General features: G+C 40.6%; 1 protein-coding gene across 8 annotated transcripts in view; it reads right to left on the bottom strand.

Annotated features, from left to right (window-relative positions):
• The window catches only part of CHST15 (carbohydrate sulfotransferase 15), an 87190-nt gene that overhangs the window by 48624 nt on the left and 14082 nt on the right, over positions 1–24484 (bottom strand). The window contains exon 1 of one of the 8 annotated variants that reach the window (XM_065552261.1): positions 3555–3673. The exons of the other annotated variants lie outside the window; for them this stretch is intronic. The gene's annotated coding sequence lies outside the window, so the exon portion shown is untranslated. Of the gene's footprint in view, positions 1–3554; positions 3674–24484 lie in introns of those variants that run through there. 8 annotated transcript variants of the gene reach the window in all.

Genomic DNA, 24484 nt, shown 5'->3' with positions numbered 1-24484 from the left:
AGAGGCTAAACACAATCTGTCCCTACAATGTGTAGAGATTAAAAAAAAAAAAAAAAAAAAAACAGTCTCGAAACAAAAGAAAAGATGCCATTTTCCCTGTCATTACCACTCCTGAGATGAATGAACATATTTTCCTACTTCTTTTTATGAATTTACTAGAAGATCCATCCTTCCTCTCAATTCACAGCAGATGTGAAAACATAACTATTCGACCCTTAACTTTTCAATGCCGAAATGTTATAGAAAACAAAGGCTCCTTAACTACAGAGGTACACGAGCACAGATCATGATGCAATGTAATCTTCTACGATCTACTAAAACTGCACTTAAACTCAAGAATATGATTAATGTAGCAAGGGTAATAGAAACCGCATCTCTATCAAATTAACTTTTTGAATTGCAAACAGGAGAGTAATTACAATTCTTCTTAAGTGGCACGTTGCTTCTGTAGCCTAATTTTCAATTGATATTCTTGTATCTGCCTGCATCAATCTAGAGTTATTCAACCAGACGTGTTCAGATTTCTTGGATCTGTTCAACTAAACTAGATTGACATCCAATCCAACATATTTGTAATATTTTGACTGGATATAAGGGTATTAAAACTCACATTCCAGGAACTTGTTTTGCAAGCAAAAAAATCACATGAATTCAATGCCAGTAAAGCTTTTAAAATCTCAGTGTGAAAAACAAGGGAGAAACAGGAAAATACTGAAGAATTTACATCCCGGGTGCTATGTTGGATTAAGGGCTTCTGCATCTGGCCTTTAAAGAAAATAAGGACCTGAACCAGTGAATGTTGAAATTAATGGAAAGACTCCCCCTTGACTTCAGTGGGCCTCAAGTGCTTGTAGTTAATTCACTAATACAGCTATAATTTCCACTACACTCTGTCTCCCTTCTTTGTTAACGGCAAAAAAAATTCCCTTCATCCAGTCCTCCAGCCAATTCCCAGTTATCCACACACAATTACAAATTGTCCAAATAAGATCACTACTGAACTTTTTAACAATTCTGCAGGCACATTATCTATCCCTGATGCTTTCTCAGGCTTCATTTTCATAATAGCATACACCACTTCCTCTCAGAGGATTGATGGCTCCGGCTCCCATGCGCTCTTTTCTGTCATCCTGCATTATGAGTGGCTCTGGTAAGGCATAGAGATTGGCACAATAATTACTCCACTTGAGTTTAATATCATCAGCGTGCATTCTGCCATCATGATCTCTTATTATATCTGATCACAGGGAAAACCTTACGGTAAGAAATCTTACCACTGTGAACATACCTTTTGGATTATTATTCTACTTTAAAATTCTCAAATTCCATACATTTTCGCTTCATATTTGCTCATCTCACCTAGAGTGCCTCTGACTCTGTGTGTTCACTTTCTTACATTCTTCCATCTCCAAGGCATTCTCTTTCACTCTGTCACTTTTTTGCCAGTTCAAACAGCTTCTCAGTTAACCATGATGCAGTCTGATGCTGACCTTTCAGAAAGTGTGCTTTGGTGGTTTCAACAACAACAGTTTTTATTTTATTCCACGGTTTGTAATCACGTCAGCAAAGTTCTGCTCTACATAATTCAGGATCCCAAGAAACGTCAAATACAAACAGAACTATCACTGCAACAAACTGGTTTCAAAGACGCTAAGGCATGCATGACCAAATCATGAATACCCATCACATGACTGAAGAACGCAGAGAGAACAATCACCCACTGATCATGTGCTTTATTGACTACTCAAAAACATTTGATAATTGTCCAATATGACTATTTTGGGAGGATACTGGCAGACATGAAGTTTCCAAAGCATCTCAGTGAACTCATGACAAGTCTCTGCCGCCACCAACAGACCACAGTAAGAACAGCAGTTGGAGACAGCAAGTGGTTTTCCACTGGTCAGGGTGTGAGACAAGAGCATACTTTGTCACCAAGTCAGTAAATTCCGCATACGTGTTAAAGAGAGAGACAAGCCTTGAAAGGTTTTGACAAAGTGGAAGGAGTTGGGATTTCTATGGTGGACACCTCTTAACCGACCTCAGACATGCTGATAACATGACATTCTTTATTACAACCACCAATACAATACAACATATATTGGAATCTGTAAAAACAGTTAGTGAGGAACACGGACTATTCCTGACCATGAAGAAAACAAAATGCATGTATGTCGACATGACTACCAAAACAGAATGCAAGAAGACATCACGATAAATAGACAAACTTAGAGGCAGTGGGTTAATTTAAATTATCTGCAATCATATATATCCAAACAAGGAGGCTGTTCCAAAGAAATCAGAAGACGACTAGGAATGGCTCATTCAGCTATGGCCTCCCCTAAGAAAGTGTGAAAAAAGTAGTATCTGGAAATGTACAAAGGTGCAACTGGTGAAAAGCCTAATTTTTTCCATTCATGGATGTGAATTCTGGAAAGTTAACGCTGCTGACAAAAAAAAACTGAAGTTTTTGAAATGTGGTGCTGGTGAAGACTTTTGCATATCTCCTGGATGGACAAAAAGGTGAATGCTTAGCAATGGTGGGTAAATAGTATAATGGCTAACGGGGTCAGGCTGGAGACTCTTGCCTATATGCTCGGGGTCTTACTGATCGCCACATTTGGGGTCGGGAAGGAATTTTCCTCCAGGGCAGATTGGCTGAGCCTCTGGAGGTTTTTCACCTTCCTCCACAGCATGGGGCAGGGATCTCTAGCAGGAGGGTCTCTGCCGATGGAAGTCACTAAAAACAGGATTGGGGACTTCAACAGCAGAGTCCAGGGAAGGGGTAGGGACGGTTTTATGGCCTGCAGCATGCAGGGGGTCAGACCAGATGATCATAATGGTCCCTTCTGACCTTAAAGTCTATGAGTCTATGTAAGAAATATTATTGGACAGAAGCAGACCCTGATGCTGGAAATCGACACAAGCTTATGTACTTTAGTCACATTAGGAGTAGAGATGGAAATAACCTAGAGATAGTCATAATGGAAGGAATGGTGGTGCGTCATTGTTGTAGGTGTGGCTAGCAAGGAGATGGATGGATGGTGTGTGGCAATCACTGGTAGATCAGCTGCTGAGTGCTCAAAGTTAGCGATGGATCATGAGGGCTTCTGAAAAGTCTGCTGCAATGTCACCGATATTCAGACATGAATAACTGGATTTACCTACTTAATTTCCATTAAAAACTGCCTTTGATATATATATATATATATACTGCCTCAGTTACATCCATGCAAAACCACTGAAGTCATAAGAAGCTGTCATAGGTGTAACACAGCAGTGTTTGGCCCACTATATTAATAAGCAATGTAAAGGGAAAATGTTAAAGAGTTTTATAAAAGGTTTATCTTTAGCACCATAGTTTAGAATCAAAGTGCTGTAATTTCATGGCATGAATAATCTTTGCTTGTCTATTTCTCACCCAAATTATTGTAAGAATATTGCACTAGCACTACTGGGGCAGCACCTTGTTTAGAAACTGGCAACAGTTAAATGTCAGGAGAGGTAGCTTCTTTAATAATATACATTTACAGGAAAGAGAGAACACCCTGTACCTTGTTGTCAGTGCTTCATTAACTGGGTAATGAAAAGAGTACAGGAATACATCCATGAAGATGCCAGGTTAAACATGGCTCTAAACCACATGTGACCCCAAGACTACTTCAGTTACATCTGCAATAGACACAAGACGGAAGTTAAGCCAATTATACAGTGATAGTAAGGTTTAATGAGCATGCTAGTAAAACAGAATAAAACTCTCACTGACTGATATCCTGTCTGCAGGATTAAAGATGTAGGCTGAATTACTGTTTACCGAAGGTGTATAACAGTAATGAGGATTGGAGTATGCTGACCTCAGAAAGGTACAGGAATCAGTCTTCTGGGACAGGAGAGCATGGCTTACGGCAGCTAACTAGCAATGAGTCACACCTTGATATTGTACCAAGAAAGAGTAGTATCCTCCCTCTGTCCCCCCCACACACTTTATTGCACACTGCCAACTTCAGCCTATTCTCAGCAATGCGCAGCCTGAACTCAAGGTCAGACTGTCACATTTCACTCCCTTTGGCTGCAATATGTAAGGGCAAAGAACAGTGGCAGGTCCCCCAGTCTAGCACTATTTTGAGTGCCAGATTGCCATTCAGCCCTGCTATTTCAGCAATGAGAAGGTGAAGGTGTCTTTAATCTTAAAAATTGAGTAGTCAGTAAATGTTCCTAGTTTGTGCAAGACAAAAATCATTCCATTACTCTTCATTACAAGAGACATCAACTCATCTTAGATATTAATTCACTTCTGTTCTACAGAGATATAAAAATGCAGCATAACATAGCTGAGATTATAGAAAATGTTAACACTAAATGAATCAATCCTTCAGTCACTTTAAAAAGGGATTTATTTCTTTCTATTGACTATCAATATAGGGCCAGTGCTTGGAAAAATTTTGTCCTAAAGGTATTTGCACAGCCCTTGCCAAGCGTTTCTAGCTTTGGCTTATTGCAAAATGATGGACATTAAAAAAAATCACATTATTTTGATTACCATGTTGCTCTTTTTCCACTTCATGTCTTACATGATTTTACCAGCTGCTATCTCAAGAAAATTTAGAGCTGGAAACTAATTCTTTACACCATCTGAAAACTAATGCTTTATGCCATCTTTTAAATGGCATAAAGCATTAATCGCTAACTGTAGAGGTTTTTGAGTCATCAGCTGCTAACTTAAGGATTCTTTAGATGGATGAATACAGTTATGAGTAAAAGGAATAAATGGAATGTGAACAACATAACATTGCCATTGCCTGTTTATTCTGTGCTTTGGTAAAACATGTTTTTTTCATACAGCCACACGTTCCACTGAAATAATGCAACAAAATGCCATCTACTAGAATTTATTTGATAATACTTTCCACTCTGCAATAAATCAGTGTTCTTGGTGTAGAGGGCTGTTTTAAGGTAGATTCTTAATATTGGTATAATGTAGTTGTGACCGGAATTCCAGGGGAGCCAGTTGAGGTCACTCAATTAGGGTGCACTGCAAAGAATGGGGCAGGCAATCCCCAAAGCTGGTGGATATTCCAATACTTACATTTACCAAGCCAGCACAAAGCAGCTTCTGTTATACCTCACTGGTTACTCAGAAGTCAACAACACAATTCCCTTAAAGTAACACAAGATCAGGCCTCCACCTAGACACCCCAGTCAAAATGATGAGGTTTACTGAAAATCTTATTCGTCATATTAAAAAGGTTCTACCAATCCCAAAGGATCGGACACATCACCTCCCAGGTTAATGAATATTCCAGACCTTTCCCAAATACACACTTACAGCCAATTCTTATTAAGAAAACTAAAATTTATTTCAAAAGAAAAGAGAGAGAGAGAGAATTGATTAAAAGATCAGTGTATATACAGACATGAGTCAATCTTGAGATTCAGATTCATAGCAGAGATGGAGAGCTTTGTAGATGCAAAGAGTTCTTTCAGAAATAGTTCATAGGTTGTAATCCAATGTTTGTATTCAGGGTGGTCCAGTCAGAACTGGGACCTCAGTCCTTGTGGTTTAGGCTTCCCCTGCATGAAGCCTCAAGCAGATCTGAGATACACAGGAGGAGGACCCAAGCCATTTTTTACATAGTTTCAGGCTCTCTTTGACAGGTTGGAGTCCCTTGGCAAACAATAGACACATTTCCTAAGCATCACCGGTAATTATTCACACAGATCAACATAAGGCAATTGCCTGTTTTTCCACCATTCGCAGGTGATTTGCTATACATTTCAAAGAAAGATGAATACAGCAATATCCTATGTTTACAGTTCATTTAAATGTTAAGATGTTCTGTTGATCTCTGAATTAACAGAATACAGCATAGACAGGGACTGTTTGATTACATTGTTGACCTCTACCAATATATATGTAAATACACAAAAACACAAACATTATCTCCCCATATGTTTTTAAGGGTTGAATTTGAGTCATTTATCCTGCAGGATGCTTAACACTTTCTGGTCATGAGTCACAGTAGCATGTGTGTGTGACAATTCTAAATCCACATGTATTTTAACAGCTGCCTACCTGATCATTACACCTCAAGAAAAGGGGTTTTCTCCACATCCTGAATTGATTTCTCTTAATAAATCTCTGTTTGCCTAAACCACACATCTAAATTAGATTTATCTTTATGAATCAAGTATGGTATCTTCTCCAAAAGACATGCGTTAAAAATGGGTGGAAAAAATGTCTCTAGACTATACACGACTACTGTGTAAGTATTTTTTTCATGAATAGGGCACTTCATCTTTCATCTACTGCTGAGTGGGTGAAAGGAAACATACACAGCTGCATCCTGAAAAGACAAACTATTAGAGTCTATCATTAAAGTTTTTTGTAAATTCAAACAAAAATTAGTCTACCAAAACTAATCATTGATAACAAATGACAACTTTATATTTTTTGCTTTAATAATTTAAAAAAGTGTTCCACGCTCAGCAACAACTTTTACAAATTTTCAACAACTTACGTTTTTAAAATATTAACACAAGGTACAAAAATCCATCTAATTAAAACAGTAAAGGATAACACACTCATTCCATAGATAGATAGTTGATTAGTAAATTACAGTCCAAGGATTGGACTAAAGCAAGATCTAAATATTCATAAGAAATCACAATAGGGAAGCTCCTATTTTGGAATGTAAAAGTAATGTGGCATCACTGGATGAAACCCAAACAGCCTGCAAATAACTTCTGGCTACAACCAGAAGCAAACCTTTCCTATGGAATATGTGGCTTGCAAAGTCCAGACAAAGTGTTTCTATTCCAGCAGTCATATGACATTTATTTCCAAAGTCTCCTTCCTCATTCAACAACTACACACCAATGAATCTAAGGCTTGAACTCTACCACTTTTCTCTTATTCTTTCACCCATCCCTTAACAAGTGTAATGACTTTATTGACAACTTTATAAAATACTACTACTCTGTCTCCATATGGATATGCTTAATTCGTGTCACAATTAGTAGTTTTCTATGCAGCTTATGCAAGAACAAAGTGTCACTCACACTTGATATAGTACCTACGACACATTCATAAAAACAAAATCACAGTTTAAAAACTAATCACTACCTACATCATCCACTTCCACCAACACACACATGCACTACAATATACAACTCACCCTTTCACTAGCCTGTCAGCATTCGGGATTCTCCAACATAGGACTTAAATCACTATGGATATGTCTACACTGTAGCTGGGAGCAAGCCTCCCAGGCCAGGTAGACAGACTAGCATTAGCAGGGCTCAAGCAGCGTGCTAAAAATAGCAGTATGACCTTTGTGGCTCAGGTTGCAGCTCAGGTTCTCAAGCCCACTCAACCACAGCCGGCTCTACCATTTTTGCCGCCCCTTAGCATGTGCCGTCCCAGGCACGTGCTTGCTCTGCTGGTGCCTGGAGCCGGCCCTGCACTCAACCCCCAAGACTTAAGAGCCCAAGCAGAAGCCCAAGCCGCAGCATCCACACTGCTATTTTTAGTGTAATATCAAACCTTGCTAGCATGAGTGTGTCTACCCGGACTGCTCCCAGCTGCAATGTAGACATACCCTATGAGACCTGGTCTATCATACCTATAACTTGGTCAGGGGACCCATTTATAACACAGCAAAATGTTCTAGCATACATGGGCCCTAACCAGGCCCCAGTAAATAGGGTAAAACTCAGAAGCACAGGATAGTCCATACCACAACTGTGTGATAAACTAAGACCCTTGACTTTAACTGTATGTTTAGTACAGACATGTCCTCTCCTCAATATAACTGTGTGTGTGCTTAGTATCAAACTCCTAACTTTGCATGTGGAAAGAATACAACCAAAGATATCTGAACATAAAATATGATGTACATAACGTGGACTGCACATCAAACAAATAAGATCAAAACCTCACACCTTTCCCCACCAAAAATTCACATGGAAAGAAATCAGGAAAAAACACCAATTTTGCATAATGATTAATGAGCCAAGAAGAATTTGGCATGCACTCTCTCTCACTCTCTCTGCTGAAAAGGCAACATTTGCCAAAGCACAGCAGACAGTGTTAATTTGTAGTCAAGAGCCAAGCCAAAGCAAGCGCTTCAGTCGATTTTTATTATTGTTATTTTTCAACATAGGTGTTAACTACTTAATTCTTATTGTATTAGAAATAGAGACTGGCTCAAACTAAATCCAATCTAAATTATAAAGGGCTCAGGTGTGCTTTTAAGGCCCAGTCATGTATTGAGGGGGCGGAGAATCTCCCCCCCCCAAGAAGCAGAATGCTTTCTGAAGCACCATAGGGTGCAAAGGAGCATGCCTGATACTACTCTTCTTCAGGGCGTTTTGTCTACTCCTCCAACATGCTAACTGGTGAGCAGTAGGGAATGGGGCTGTGTCCCTGCCGGCTTCCTGTTCCCTTTGGGGTGTGTCTTGTGTCTCAGGGGATGCATGGTGGAAGAAGTCACAGTGGGAATGGGGACTGCAATTTTCCCCCAGTATCCCGTAGAAGCACAGGACACAAATCCTTCTGCCTTCTACAAACCCCACCTGCCCTGCAGAGCAGCAGTACACACTATGGCCCAAAGTGAGCAGAGGAAATGGAATGATCTCAGCCATAGGTGCTTATTCTTATATAATAGTTAACTGATCATCAGCTGTAGACATTCAGCTCTGTACAAACATTTGAAGACATAGACTCTTACCCCCAGAGGTCACAATTGAAATCAGACAGACACATATAATACGGAGTGTTTTTGTTCGACTAACAGAGAGATCATTTGCTGAAATGTTTCTCACGGGGAAATGTGTTTTAAGGAAAATGGAAAGAAAAAAAGATGATCATATTGTGAGCAGTTAAACATTTACATTTAATGAAATGACCCAAATTCTATCAATTACTGTAGGCAGCTAGCCTCTCTCACAAACACAGGCATAAACCTGTCTGTTGGTGAGCATTCAGGAACTGAGTAAGCTAGGGTTGTTCTGTTGAAAAGGATTCCAATTACAAACAAATATAGGATCAATTCTACAACAATTTACCCGGTTAAGGGCAGCTTGTTTCCAGACATCCCTAAATTTAGTTGTTACATTTTCTTCTGAGATTTTGCTTCAACAGCAAAACACCAAAATATATGGAATGGGTTTAGTTTGTTGTAGCCACCCATGATTTCAGTCTTCACCCTATGGAATCAGCATGAGCAATCAAGGCCCACTGTCATCACAGTTCTATGAAAATCATCAGGGACTCTCAAAGATGCAAGGCACTTCCCCTCGGAGAATATAGTTTCACTTCTAATCAACTCCCTCAGCATTCACTGAAGGAGACATGGGACCCTTTCATGAAATATTTAATAGAGGAGAAACCAACAAAACAACCCCAAAACTTCAGTCCCTGATGCCAGAGTAATTGAGTTAGAGCATTTGACTTAAAAGGCTCTATAGAGAACTAAATAAAAATCTCCAGCAAACTTCCAAAAACCACTCAAGGTTCTGTAAACCCAAACTTTAGTTTTGTGAAAGTGTTTAATACAAGAACCATCTTTGTTTAAAGGAATTCCTAAGTATTGCAATACATTTACCGACTCTAGCTCATCTTTTTCAATGTGCCAATATTATTCATTATGTCCCAAATCAAAGACCTAAATCTTCAATTGCATTAAATTTAATTTAATAACTTGGCTTTGGCTGCAAACACATTCTAGGCACTTAGAAGCACATGAGAGTAGAATGCACCACGAGCATACAAAAGTATTCAGAGAGAATCACTCTTGAAATAAAATGCGAAAAATAAGTTGCAGTTTGAAGACTTTTTATGAATTCGTTAATTTACACATGTAACAGGAAAGACACCAAAATAAAACCTTATCAGAAGTCTCTGAGGCCTGGTCTACACTACAGGGTTAGGTCGAATTTAGCTGCGTTAGGTCAATTTAAAAATGAATGCGTCCACACAACCAACCCCGTTCCATCGACCTAAAGGGCTCTTAAAATCGACTTCTGTACCCGGGAAGGGGAGTAACACGAATATCGACTTTGCTGGGTCAAATTTGGGGTAGTGCGGACACAAATCAATGGTACTGGCCTCCGGGAGCTATCCCAGAGTGCTCCATTGTGACCGCTCTGGACAGCATTTTGACTCCGATGCACTAGCCAGATACACAGGAAAAGCCCCAGGAACTTTTGAATTTCATTTCCTGTTTGGTCAGCGTGGCGAACTCAGCAGCACAGGTGACCATGCAGTCCCCCCAGAATCGTATCATCTCCGTCCCTGAGGTTATCGCAGATTAGAAGGCGAAAAAACCCACACTCGTGATGACATGATTTCCAAGCTCATGCAGTTCTCCCGCACTGATAGGGCACAGCTTAATGCATGGAGGCAGTCAGTGGCAGAGGCCAGGAAAGAATTAAGTGAGTGCGAAGAGCAGAGACAGGACAGGATGCTGAGGCTAATGGAGGAGCAAACGGACACGATGAAGTGTCTGTTGGGAGAGCAAACGGACATGACGAAGTATCTGTTGCAGCTGCAGGAAAGCCAACAAGAGCACAGACCCCCGCTGCATCCACTGTATAACCGCCTACCCTCCTCCAAGTTCCATAGCCTCCTCACCCAAGAACGCAGTTTGGGGGGCCTCCAGGCACCCAGCCACTCCACTCCAGAGGATGGATAAGTGAAAAGTGATATAAATATATGGAGCTATACCTATCTCATAGAAACGGAAGGGACCCTGAAAGGTCATTGAGTCCAGCCCCCTGCCTTCACTAGCAGGACCAAGTACTGATTTTGCCCCAGATCCCTAAGTGGCCCTCTCAAGGATTGAACTCACAACCCTGGGTTTAGCAGGCCACTGCTCAAACCACTGAGCTATCCCTCCCCCCATGATACTTGTATGTTTGTTAATATCACTTTTCAAAACAGACTTATTAGCTAGCAATAAATAAATTACAATGATTTGGACGTGTATATGTGCATCTTTATTTGTTTTTCCTAAAACACTTAATTAGCTTTAGGAAAAAGTGTGAGAGCAGCCACCAGCATGAGTGGGTGGTTGCACTCTGAGGCCACCAAATAATTTATCCGAAGAATCCCTACCGTTGCACATATACATAGTAAGAGACTCTCCCCGCCCCGAAGAGCTTATATTCTAAATTGATGACACAAAGGGTGAGGGAAAGGAAGTATTATTAATCCTATTTTACAGATGGGGAACTAAGATACAGAGAGATTAAGTGTCTTGTCAAAGGTCACAAAAAGCCTGCGGCAGAGCAAGAAACTGAAGCCAGGTCTCCTGTATTTCAGTTCAACGTCTTAATTGCAAGCTTATTCCTCTCTTTTAAAAAATGTATATGACAGCCAGATAAAGATGACAAAAACAGCTATGAATAAAATATCTGTTTTTTCATGCAGACAATGCTATAAAAATGAACATGATATATTGACCAGTACTAATAAGAGTCCAGATAATTAGTCACATTGCAGTTCTAGATGTCGGGGACTTTTTAACCCAGACGGCAAGGTTCGTTGTCTGACCGCAGAGTGAGAGACAGGCAACACCAGCAAGGTCCAATACAAGCTCTTTATTGAAGAGTGCACACAACAATAGAGAGCGGCCCGTCTCCAGAGAGAACCAGCCACGATTACAATAACTAGTGAGATTATATAGACAGTTCTGTCGCGTCATAGTTAAAGCAACCCAATCCACCCCCCTTTACTAGTTAAAAGCTTCTAATATTCATGCATATCTATGTTCTTTGACAGTACAAACAGTTCATGATGCCTCAGCAGCTTATCAGCTTTTTCGTCATGCACTAGAAACTAAGAGAAAGTAGGGAGTTAAGAACAGAAACAGGGAGTGGAGACTGCAAGTCTCCATATGTCCAAACAAACCGTTCCTAGTACATTTGGTACAAGAATACACCCCCCCTTATCTCATTCTTTGAAGCCCAAGCAAGCATGTCCTCATGTTTCACAGAGAGACAGGAATGGCCCAGCAACTACTGTTAGCCTAACTTTGGCTAAGCTGGCCAAACAGTGTTCTGTACTCCATATTTTTTTGGCCTAACAGTCCCCCCTTTTGTCCCTGGAGTACCTTGGAGGGACTCCTGGGACAACTACTACTATGAGACAGCTATGAGTGGTAAGCTTGGGAGTTGATTACTTTTTGGCAGAACACACCTTGGTGCCCATCCAACCTTTATCATAACATACAAAGCTAGCAGGCCACATATAATTACAACGGCACTTTGGAGTACATTATGGAGCGAACCACCTATATCTGGAATCCAATTGAACAGGTTACTCCACCAGGATTCAATTCGCTTCCCTCCGTGGTCCTCTGCTACCTTTATAAGGTGGTTTGCTCTTTTCCAAGTGGCATTATAAACATCTGGGACATACACACAGCATTCTTGTCCAATTAATGCACATGTTCCTCTCTGAGAGGCCAGTAAAATATCTAGAGCCAAGTGGTTCTGGAGAACCATCTGCCTTAGTTTTCTCTGTGCTGTTACCAAGTCCACCAGGGCATCGGCGTTAGTCTAATTTCCCACATGTCTCGGTGAATTACCCAATCCCACATGCATCCTCCCCATGGACCCGGCAGGATTCGGTATGTGGGAGCCCACACCTCCCTAACCGGTCCATATGCTTGGAAGGAGCATTGAGAATGTCCGCACTTCCACCAGGAAAGTCTCCAAGTATTTCTTTATGGCCACAGATCAGATGGTACTCCTGATGTGTCTGTAAGGGCAGTGGGCCAAGCCTGAACATGCTAGATCCCACTGCAATGCCTTCCCAGCCTCAGTGATATTCAATACCATCTCTATCAGCAACTTTTGGGTCATAGTACTAAGGGCGGAGATAACATGTAACTCACCAATTCCAGCCTGTACCTGGGTTAGCTGTGCTCCACAAATAAGGCTTGTGGCCTTCTTTAGTTGCCCTAATTTCTTATTATGTTTTTGGTTTTTAAAAATATTTTAAACTGCTGCTGTACTATTGGCCCTATCCCATAGGGATCTGGTCAAGTCTCTCTTCTTTCTAGAGGAAATAACTCAAGCCCTCTGTTGTGCTAATCTAATAGCAGCCCCTTTTGCATTTAAAATCCAATTAGGGAGGGCAATACATGCTGAAGGACTCATTCAAAACACAGGGCGCAGCCTGTAGAATAAACCCCAAAATCCAATCCAAACCACATTCCCAAGCATGGGTCCCACAAGTTTCTTCCTGCCAGTGTATAATTCTTTGTTTCTTCACCAGGGTCAGTTCTTAATGGTTTTTTTTTTTTTGTAGTCAGGAATTCCTGGACTTTGGTGGTTTCAATGGAGCAAGTGTTCCTTCTTCTCTTTTTCTGAAACAGTGTGGTTCAGCATCATACAGGGGAGAGGTTACTAGCACATCACCCTGTAATGGGTTTTGCTTTTTTTTAGAAAAAAATCCAAAGGCACAGTAGGTCTGTCAGTGGACAAGGGAGAGGTTACTAGCACTTCACCTTGTCTCTTTTTTTTTTTTCTTTCTTTTTCCTGCTGTCCAGAAGACACAGCAGAGCTAGAAGGAGAAATAGGCTTATCATCAGTCGGAGAGTCCTCCCGAGGTGGAGGGGTCTTTTTACAGTGAGAAGCATGGGTCTAGGCAGGTAGTCCTTGGCACTTCACAGCAGAGTTGGTGGTTAACAGGACTTGGAAAGGGCCTTTCCAGCATGGTCAAAGCAGTTTTTCGTTGATGGACTTTATGTAGACTCAGTCTCCTGGTTTCAATAAATGGCAGGGCTGCTAGGGTCTTTAGGTAGCACTTCTTTACCTGTGAGAAAAACCTAACACATTTCATTAATGCCTGGCAGTGTTTTGCAGATTTTACAGCTGCTTGGGCACATTCAGGCCCCCCTTTTCTTGGCTGTCAGCCAAGTCTTAGCTGTGGGCGGTGCCCTTGGATGGGCCAGCATCTTATCTTTGGACTGAGCTTGCTAGCTATTTTTTTTTCTAGTTAACTCGTTCTGTTCTTTTTCCTTCTTTCCTTTTTGGCTTCTTTTAACCTACAAAGGAAACTTCCACTTTTCACTCATACACCTTTTCTCAACAATGAACACATACACATTGCCATTATACAGTACATTAGTCTTATTATTCAATGTATGCCATATACACCCTTCCAGTAAAATAACTTTTATACAGAGCTTTGGAGCAACAAACCAGGACAAGCACACCCACCTTTGAGGAGTCCACTCAGTGCAACCTCTGGTGTCCAATAGCTTTCCTCCCTCCCCAGCCCTCTGGCTAGAAATCTGAGGTAGCCAGAAGGATCCCATGTGCAATATGGGGAGTGGGTTAACCTTCCATGTCCTTGCTTCCAAAGACTGTTGATATGCAAATTTTAACAACATTTTTTTCAATTAAAAGATCTGACCAATTAAGCTTTTTTTTTTTTTTACTTAAGCAAATGTATTAGACTTTAGTATATTACATTTTTCCTGATTTATTCAAACACTTTGTATTCCAAGTTGAATAAAACAAGTATCTGCTTTTTTATTTAACCCTTTTATTTAATTTTGAACTCGACTGTCTTATGAAAATATTAAACACAACAATTCTGGCCACAAGACAAACCCCACAAGACAGGACATAGAACACAAAAATAATTCCTATTGTACCAGTAAATGCATGGTACGTTGAATGCTGTTCAGCTGGCATCCGTTTTCTCTGATGACTTGAAAGACATTATTTACTTAAAATATTTCCTTTATATACACATACTCTTGTTGATTTTAGACAAAACAGAGGAATTACCCCATATTTCCTTGTATTTGTTTCATAGGCAGCCCAGGTTTCAGTGGCTTCTACCTTATTAGTAAGATAATTTGCATTAATACAAATACTTTCTGGCTTGCTTCCAGATCCAAAGCTATCCACAGCTTAAAGATTCTTACTTTAAAAAAGGACACAATTAACTTTCCCAGACTTTTGATTGCCTTTTACTTCTAACTCCTGCTTTCAAACGCACAGTGTTCTGAAAAAGACAACACAACCTATATTGGTAGGTTTGCATTTCTTTTACCTTTACTACAATATACACTGCACATGTTCTGGGGAAAATGCACATCCTCTCCACAATTCAATTTCCACAACACTAGCCACATCAATTTCTACACAAGGTGTAACTGTTTCTTTTATGCTTACAAAATCTCCATGCCCCCACAGCAAAGTGTCAGCTCGACCACACAGAGCCAGGGGCACTGTCCTTCTCTCTCTTTACCAGATCTTTTATCTGCTATTTTGTTACTCAAAAACAAAATTTAAATCTTTTATTCTTCTGGCTTTGACTACCCTGCTGCAGCCACAACCTTTGGTCTTTATTTAAAACATTTTAAATCTTGTAGCATTAAGTCACTTTAAGGATTAAATGCTAAATACCTTAAACAACACTAGTTTCCTGTGCCTGGCAAAAGTATTCTCGGTTTTGCAACTTTAAACAATACCAATTCATCTTAAACTTATAAAATACAGATTATACACAGCAGGAGTGTTCTTCAGCAAATTAGACTAACGTATTCATAGTTGAATAATTCTACTTAAATAACTTCTTGCCTGGATTACTTACAGAAATTCTTACTAAGTTTCACTGCTTAATTCTCTCTAGCAACTATAGAGTTAACTTCTCACTTTTGGGAGGGCTGTTCTTTTACACCCTGGGGTCTCCTGCGGCGTCTCTTTCAGAGATTCTAGTCCAGGCCGGCTGCCTGGGGCTTCTTCAGCGTCCCCAAACTACGCCAGCTCCAGGGTCTCAAAGGCAGACTGTTGGATCTCACTGGATAGTTAAGCTTTACAAATGTAATCTCAGCACTGTAACTTGTACTGCCTTTGGTTTGCCTCTGTCTATATTTTTTTTCACAGCCAGCTGGGGCCGAAAGCAGTTTTTCTTTTGGTTTATAGTTATACCATACAAATAAATAATCCATTTGTCCCGGTCTAAGATCAACCAGGATATTCCTGAGGGAATCCATCCTGTCAACAGAAAAGGTTCCGCACCTTGGCCAGTCTTTAGTCGGGGACAAATGAGTAGTAAAGGAAGGCCATTGAATTTGGCATAAGTTTCTCATTTAGATTTAGTCAAACCGGTTGTTCCAGAGATTTCCTTCCAATTTCTAAGTACCAGAGACAACGGGGCGTCCCCCGGGCATTTACTGCCGACTTGTCCCATTTAGCCTGTAGGGACTCTAACCCTACTCCGGGGACTCTAACCCCTCACTGGGGACTCTAACCCCTCTCCGGGGACTTTAACCCCTCTCTGGGGACTCTAACCCCTTTCCCGGGGACTCTAACCCCTCGCCGGCGATCGCTTACCTTATTCAGGGACTCGAACCCCGAAGACCTGACCTCCCCAGGGACTCGAACCCCGAAGACCTGGATCCTACTCAACGGGTAGGTGGACATTGCTGGGTTTCTACGGGCTTCAGCTGGTTCACAGAACTCGCCTTATCGCCGATGCAGGGATCAGGTTACCGGGCAAGGCTCCTCGAAGCCAGAGGATGCGCGCTGCATTGCTTCGGAGTCTGATCCCGCACCGGAGAGTCAGACGAGTCCCGGCGGAGTCGCCAAATCTGTCGGGGACTTTTTAACCCAGACGGCAAGGTTCGTTGTCTGACCGCAGAGTGAGAGACAGGCAACACCAGCAAGGTCCAATACAAGCTCTTTATTGAAGAGTGCACACAACAATAGAGAGCGGCCCGTCTCCAGAGAGAACCAGCCACGATTACAATAACTAGTGAGATTATATAGACAGTTCTGTCGCGTCATAGTTAAAGCAACCCAATCCACCCCCCTTTACTAGTTAAAAGCTTCTAATATTCATGCATATCTATGTTCTTTGACAGTACAAACAGTTCATGATGCCTCAGCAGCTTATCAGCTTTTTCGTCATGCACTAGAAACTAAGAGAAAGTAGGGAGTTAAGAACAGAAACAGGGAGTGGAGACTGCAAGTCTCCATATGTCCAAACAAACCGTTCCTAGTACATTTGGTACAAGAATACACCCCCCCTTATCTCATTCTTTGAAGCCCAAGCAAGCATGTCCTCATGTTTCACAGAGAGACAGGAATGGCCCAGCAACTACTGTTAGCCTAACTTTGGCTAAGCTGGCCAAACAGTGTTCTGTACTCCATATTTTTTTGGCCTAACATAGAGATGTTAGAAATATGTTATTTTGGTAAGTGCCTCACAAGAGTAGACAGGTTTGAAAAATGGATTCCATGTTCATTTGTTTCATAAGCAATACCACGATGATGTATGTGCCAATGTTTTTATGTGATATGAAGAGCAGCCTTACAGTCACAGAAATATCTCTTCCCGCATCATGATAAAAGCTCAACTTCTTTTTATACTTTTTGCTTTCCTTCCCAGGAATGCTCTTGTCCCTTTGACTATGTATTTTATTGCATAACACAATGACTTTCATAGCAGCCTTACTTAACTGTTAGTTTCAACAGGGGGTCAACATGGAATACCTTCAAAGCTAATGGCTGTTGAGCCAATTATAGTCCCAAGTGCCTCTGGCATGCTTCTTCATAAAACTGATCCTTGTAGCCCTTGAGAAACTTTAAAACAAACAAACTTTTCCTGCAACTTTACATAAACAAATTTCTCAGGGCTGTAAGGAACATTTTCTTAAAAAAAAAAAAAAAACAGAAGCATTTGGGTAGATGAGGAGCTTAAGATAACAAACAACTTGTAAAGTAGCTCACTTTGAGGCCAAATGAAGTTGACAGTGTCTCTTTTACCAAGCTTGTTGAAGCTCTTAGGGATAGCAGCCATTGCTGCAGGGATGTTGATGTCTCCACAAACATGCTCCCTTTACCTACAGAGGCAAGGAGGTAGTTCTTTTCCTCTATTTTCTGTAAATAATAGATATAAATATATTTTTTTTAAAATATGTTTGCACAAACACCATAGCAAACTACTATCATTCCCTCTGTGATGCGAATTATGATCTAGACAGAGAGCAAAGAAAATCTGTATTGGACAAAGCAACACCAATTCCCAAACAGATTTTTGCCCCAAAGGATTGAGCTCATAACCCTGGGTTTAGCAGGCCAATGCTCAAACCACTGAGCTATCCCTCCCTCAAAGGAGCCCTCCCCCAATCTCTTTTATCTGTGAGAATTAAAAGTGGTGTACACTCTGGTATGAATGCAAAACTCTGATTTACTATATTGCTAGTGCCTCCATCTTGGCCATTTGGTCATTTTATTTATCAAGATTAACCCCATTTTCCCTACTCTATAGTACACTGTGAAACAGATTACTTAGAAAGACCCATGATAAATTAAAGAGATGTTCAAAAAGTAAAATAGATTAGCAGTGTCCTGATCTGGATTGCTTGGTAAACTGGGTGCAAGCAAACAATGTCTGTTTTAATATGGCTAAACATAAATGTATGCATCTGGGAACAAAGAAGGTAAGTCATACTTACAGGATGGTGACCTCTATCCTGGAAAGCAATGACTCAGAAATATTTGGGGGTCAGGGTTGATAATGTGCAGAACATGAGTCCCCATTGTGAAGCGGTTGCCAAAAGAGCTAATACAATCCTGATGTGCATAAACAACGGTATCTTCAGTAGGAATAGAGAGGTTATTTTACCTCTGTATTTGGTACTGGCGAACCAATACTGGAATACTGTGTCTATTTCTGGTGCCCACAATTCAAGAAGGATGTTGATAAATTGGAGAGGGTTCAGAATAGAGCCACAAGAATGATTAAAGAATTAGAAAACATGCCTTATAGGGATAGATTCAAGGAGCTCAATCTATTTAGCTTAACAAAAGAGAAGGTTATGGGAGACTTGATTACAGTCTATCAGTGTCTACATGGGGAACAAATATTTAATAACAGGCTCTTCAGTCTAGCAGAGAAAGGTATAACATGAGCCAGCGGCTGGAAATAAGACATACATTTTTAACAGTGAGCATAATTAACCATTGGAACAATTTACCATCACTGACAATTTTCAAATCAAGATTGGATGTATTTTCTAAAAGATATGCTTGAGGAATTATTTTGGGGAAGTTCTATGGCCTGTGTTATACAGTAGGTCAGATTAGATAATCACAATGGTCCCTTCTGTCCCTAGAATCTATCAATATATGTAATCACAGTTTATCTTAACAAAAACTACTACAAATTGTAGACTAACAAGTTGCCACACAAATTGAGTTTCAACTTTGAGTCCTTTATTTACCAAGGGCACACACTGCATGGAGTTCTATATACCACACAGAAACATCAAGTGGATGAATAATACACTGCTAATAACGAAATAGTCTGAAGTTTAGGTTTGAAACTATCTTTTTCTCTCGTTATTTTTAATTTGTTGCTTCTTAATAGAGATTTGTATATTTATATTTATTTTATTATTAAGTACCATGATCTATGAGAATGGTGCCATCTAAAGCATACAATAGATATGGGAGTGAAATATGCACATCAGGGGGGAAATATGCTTCAGGTACACTTTCAAAGCACTACACAGGTTTAGCCAGGCAACTCCGATGAAAGTCAATGAGAGCAAAGAAAATTTTGAAAATTTTCTTCCCTCGGTGGACAAGAACAATTGATCGCCCTCCTGTTATATAGCTCTGACTGCGTAAGAGGATAACCTTTGTAAAGTGGGGGGAATCAGCCAGGGATGCTGCCCCAGCTGTAGGGTGAGGTCATGCTCAAAGAGATGGACTTATTGATGTGTGGAGGAATATGATGAAATTGGCCTTGTAATGAAAGTACAAAATAAAAACCTCAGAACTGCCCTGCTGACAAACTCCTTGATGTGTGTTCTCAACTAGCCATACCCTCATGCAGAAGGGCACTTACTGTGTAAGTGACTTTTGGAGAGGCTAGGTTAGCTTTTTACTTGGCAGAGCAACGTCTTCTGCTCTTCTCCAAAAAACAGGAAACTACTCTCTCGCAGACATTCGGTGCCTAACAATACTGAGCAAAGTAATTATATACCACCCAAAGAAAGGATGGATACGGTCTCATTTTCACCAGTGCAAATTCAGAGTAACTCTAGTGACTTCAGCTGAGCTAAACCTGATTTACCGAGGTGCAACAGAGATCCAAACTTGACTTAAAAGATGCCAATATATATCCATTTCTCAGACTAAATATTCTCAGTTTTTGCTGCTATACTTAGTAAAGTACAAAGTCTATTCTGCAAAGAACATAAGTATTTAAAATAGTCTGGTAGTGTGCAAGTGAATGTTTTCCCTTTCTGATAATGGGACTCATTTAACCTAGGTTCACCTTCTCACATCTAGTTTCTTGTTAAAACTATTTTAAAGCTGGTATAAATAGCCTTGCAAAGTAATTCTAACACTAAATGTCAAAAGTGATTGTGGTTTCATCTTGATTTATTCTTCTATATCTCCTAGGCAGGTCAATCCTCAATCTGAGATACTGAACTGTTTTATAGCATTATTATTTATAAAATTTCTCATTTTTTTTAACTTCAGGAAAGGCTCCAATGAGACACTCACAACCTGGACCAGAAATACTCAACCTTGACTAACTGCTTTGATATGGAAGAGAGTTGCAAAATAAAATAATAATAATAAATAATAATAATAATAAAAAAAAAATCACACAGTAATTGTGAAGTGATCCTTGTATTACTGTTCTTTCACAGTGAAGTTGAGTCATTGTGACCGATCATTACATATGCAATAAATAGAAAGCCACGACACAAACATCACCATGTAATCTCAGACAATCTCTCAAGGATTTATTGGCTTTCTAGAGCCCCAATGCCAAAGCAAGGTCTGCTGGCATAGATCCATGCTCCTGTGCAGAGTCCAATTGACATCAACGATGCAAGGGTCCAGCTGCTGATCCCAATGCACAAAGAAAAGGTTACTTACCCTATGCAGTAACTGAGGTTCTTCAAGACAGTTGTCCCTGTGGGTGCTCCACTTTAGTTGAACCTGCATCCCCGTGCCTGCAATCAGAGAATTTCAGTAGCAGTGCCTGTTTTGGTCACACATGTGCTGTCCCCATCTCGTGCCACCTCTGTCGGTTACGTAGCGCTGTGCGAAAAAAAACCCTCAATTCCTTTCCTACCACAGAGTCCCTAGCAGAAAAACTTCTGAAGTAAAGGGGAGGAAGGTGGGTAGTGGAACACCCACAGAGACAACCATCCCAAAGAACCTCAGTTACTGCACAGGGTGAGTAACCTTCTCTTCTTCAAGAGATCTGCCTGGGGGTGTTCCACTTTAGGTGACTGTAGAACAGTGCCCTTCATTGGATGGGAGGGACTTGGGAATTGAATTTGTGAAGGATGATAAGACAATAAGTCCCAGCAGAGCATCTGATGTCAAGCGCTGCTCTATTGCATAGTACTCTGTGAATGTATGGGCTGACGCCCAGGTTGCTCCTTTACAGAGGTCCATGATGGGTACATTGTTGAGGAAGGCTATCGGCGTAGAAAACGATCTGGTGGAGTGTGTGTAGGTACCTGGTAGGGCTGTAGATGCTGTTGGTGATGATAAAGGTCAGTGCATCCAGACATCCATTTTGAGAGCCTTTGCTTGGTTAGGGCAGCTCTTTTAAATCTTTCCATAATAGAAAAAAATACTTTAGCGGCTTTCTGAAGGGTTTAGTCCTTTCAATGTAAAATGCTAGTGCCCTTCTGATGTCCAGGGTATAGAACATTGCTTCTCGTTTCTTCACAAGAGGTTTTGGGAAAAACGAGATGATGGAGTAGAGACTCAAATTTCAGGATATAGGTTATGAATATCCTTGAAGAATCATTTAGTGATAGGGTGGGCTGAAGAGACCAGAAGGTCTTTGTGTTTCAGTACCAAGAGCATAGGTATCTAGGAGGGCATTGTTGGCGGTGCCGATGGAATTACAGCGATTGTCGGTGCCAATGATTGAGCGCTATGCAATATCAAGGCAGAAGGTGGCGCCACAGACTGTAGCACTGCTCAGCGTCACATGTTTGAGCAGCTCCGGAGGGGCCAAGGAATGGAGGATAAGTTGCCCTTTGCTGCTTCTCTCTGAGCCTGCCCGCTTAGGGTCTTTGGCTGTCACAGTACCTATGGTACTGGAGGGTCCCGCCACCTCAGAGGTAGTTGGCTTCAGTGAGGTCGGTACCAAGAGCCTCTGAAGGTTGGGGGTCATCTCTTTTTAGCTGATTCCCGGAAAGAAGAGGTCGTAGCCAATTTTTTTGCCACCTTTTTGGAAGAGTGATCTTTCCTCTGTGAGGGTGATGGGGAATGTCTGTCAGATGCCATCACTGGAGACCAGTGTCCAGGAGGGGTCCGCGATCCTGGATTGGAAGCCGGGTGCAGAGACTTCTCCATCAAGAGAAGTTTTATCTTAAGCTCCCTCGCTCTTCTGGTGCAAGTCTTAAGATTATGGCAATGAGAGCACTTTTGCGGAATGTGTATCTCACCGAGACAGCGGACAAACTGCGACTGTCTGTCAGAGACCAGGATTGACTCCTGTCAAGTTAAGCAATGTTTAAAATCCAGGGATCCAGGCATGCCACTTAGAATAAAGTTTCTCCCATGAGGGAGGATATCTATACTCTGCTAAAGAGTATAATAAGAAATGATACTTAATCTAATTTAAAAAATTCTTCTAAATAAAGAAAAATAAATGAGGAAGAGAAGAGTAGCTAAGCTAACTAACTGGGTTCTAAAATTACTAACTCTAAAACTACATTTTAAGATAAAGGCAAACCCAGAGGCACTGCTGATTGCTCCATCTCAAGCCAAGGGCGGTAGACAAGGAAGTGGGGCGGGAGAGTGGTCACACCGTGCTATATAACCACCAGAGTCAGTGTGAGATGGGGACAGCACAGGTGCGACCCAAACAGGCACTCCTACTGAAATTCTCTGATCGCAGGTGCAGGGACGCAGATTCACCTAAAGTGGAGCACCCGCAGGGACACTTCTTGAAGAATAATAGGGCCTATTACTCCTCTGGTTTAACAAATTGATATCCATCCAAGAAACTGCACGATTAGTAGTTCCAAAGAAGACCCCAAAAAACTCTCATATACCTCAGCCACCAAGCCAGGCTTGATTACTTGTGGGATGTGCAGTCATCTATAGTCCTACAAACATAAGTCACTATTGGCATGAGGGGATTTGAGCTGAGGGGCTCTCCTGGAAAATCTGTGAGGAATATCTACCAAACTCCTTAGACATTTGACACTCCTTGGGGTAATGCAATCTAAAGTATAAAACAGTTGAATGATAAAGCTTACAAAAGTAACAATTGATTAGATATTAGAATCAAAGAAGTCAGAGATGGATAATATCATTAGATCATCCATTTTTATATTCATACAAAAGAGTATTCCTCATAGGACATTTTCTAGTTTAAGAACTCCCAAGGAATGAAGCTTCCATCAGTTCCTTTGGGCAGCTACTCCAAAGCCAAGCACATCTCACCATCTGGCATATTTTCCTAATATTCAGTCTAAATTGTTCCTTTTTTAATGTAATCCCATTTCTAGAAATACCTATACTGTACCACACAAAATAGAGACTCCTCTACTCCTTGGTGTTAACACCTTCAAATACAGGTATTTGTAAACCATTGTCATGCCCTGCTTAAATCACAGATGAGTTTAATATTAAATATAAAAATCAAACTTTCCTCATACACTCATTCAAATTTTCTATAACCCAAACAATCTGTTCCAGTTTAGTGCAAAAATTAAACACAATATTCCTGGTCCAATCATGTTGAGACAGACTGTTCCTGCTTGCTCCATGAAAGGAATATGCAGCATAAAATGGCAATAGTTTTTTTTTTCTGAAGCCGTATCACATTATACCTAATGTTTAATTTGCTGTCCATTATACCTAATGTTTAATTTGCTGTCCAATATCTCTCCTACCTCCTTCAGTATTACCGTTTCCCCCATCACTTCCTTCTCCTAGGTGTATGCGTTTCAAATAATTCTCCTGTTATTTAAGTTTCTGGCTATTTTCCTCCCAGATGTCTTATAGAAACTTGCATTTTTCAACGGTAACTCTTATTTTGGCATTTTCTGCTCATGTTTCTTATCTCTGTATCGCTATGTATTAGTTCTTTGGTCTCACAGCTCTTTCCAGTTTGGGATAGATTGGGTCATCACAGTTGTCCAAATTTAACCAAAAGGACTTTAATTAGACTGCATGCTCCTCTGGTAAGGGACCACGTCTATGTATTTGTACAGTACCTAGCATAATGGGATGCTAATCAAATACATGTAATAAGTAACAATATTAATGAGGCCTTCTGCAATCTTATTAGCTTTGTTTACCTTGTGCTAAGATTGCTGCTTAAGTTACATTTAAAATGATTATTTTCTAAAGGATGAAGATGGAAATCTTTGTTAAATGTATATTTCTTCATACTGAAAACTAGTACAGAGTAAAAATGTCAGTTTTAATGAGTTTCTGTTAAAAACATATGTTG

Source organism: Chrysemys picta, chromosome 7 (genome assembly GCF_011386835.1).
Source record: "Chrysemys picta bellii isolate R12L10 chromosome 7, ASM1138683v2, whole genome shotgun sequence".
NCBI lineage: Eukaryota > Metazoa > Chordata > Testudines > Emydidae > Chrysemys > Chrysemys picta.
The sequence above is the reverse complement of the archived record's forward strand: the minus strand, read 5'-3'. Positions and strand labels throughout refer to the sequence as shown.